Source organism: Octopus bimaculoides, chromosome 6, assembly GCF_001194135.2.
Source record: "Octopus bimaculoides isolate UCB-OBI-ISO-001 chromosome 6, ASM119413v2, whole genome shotgun sequence".
Lineage (NCBI taxonomy): Eukaryota > Metazoa > Mollusca > Cephalopoda > Octopoda > Octopodidae > Octopus > Octopus bimaculoides.
Window position 1 is genome coordinate 87,117,944 of NC_068986.1, and position 1,128 is coordinate 87,119,071.

The following is a 1,128-nucleotide window of genomic DNA, read 5'->3' on the forward strand; positions in this document are numbered from 1 at the left end:
ATATATGCACACACAAATATATGTGTGTGCGTAAACAAATGCATATATTATGTGTATGTATATCTACCTACACACACGCATATATGTGTGTGTATGCGTTTGTCTGTGTGTGTGTGTGTGTGTGTGTGTGTGTGTGAGGAAAAGGAGAATGACGGATATAAACAGAGAGAAAGAGAGATAAGTGAGAAAGAAAAAAATTGGTTGTGGGAAATATTGGGATAGAGCTGTAAAATACTATACATATACATATATATTAACATGCACACACACACATATGCCTACAGATATATATATATGTCTGTATATATGTGTGTTTTTGCATACTTATATATGTGTATGATGGAAAATAAAGCATAGATATTAGGCGTAAGAATTGCGACAATGTTAAGTAGAGGTGAAAATGAAAGTTGTAGAAGAGGTGAGTGAGGTTTTGGGATGAGAAGAGAGGTGTTTTGGTTGAACTGATAGTAGTGTTCAGCTGATATGACGCAGGAAAGAAAGAGAGATGGATTAAATTCGCCAAACGAGATAGATGTGATAAAAGGCAATAAAAGACGATTTTTCTATTCACAGTTCATTGAACTGGCATGTGTATCTCATTGAGGCTTTTTTCATTCTCTTTCTCTTATATAGGCATGACATATTGGCGAATGAGCAAACAGTAGAAGATGTGTAGAAAGTGCAGTTGCATTTCAGACTGACGGCACTAGAAAAATGAATAGATTGCCAGAAAACGGAAGAACGAGACACGCACAGCTAAGAAGTGGTTATTTAACCATTTCTTTTGACCTGTGAAGCGTCCGCTCTTGCCTTCATTTCGTTCTGACCAGCAATTTTCTTTTTATTACGTTTTGCTGTTTCCCCAACCTTGCTGTTTTATGCGTTGATACACTTGTATAAATAATATATATCTGCATGTGTGCGCGCGAGTGTGTGTATGATTGTGTGCATGTGTGTGTGCTTGTGTGTGTGTTTGTGTGTGTGTGTATGCCTATTCGTGTGTGTGTATGTATGCATATAATTTTTATATACATGAATATAGACATATGCATTTGTACATCTGTGTGCGTTTGTGTATATATATATATGCATATATATATATATGTATATATATATATATATATATAT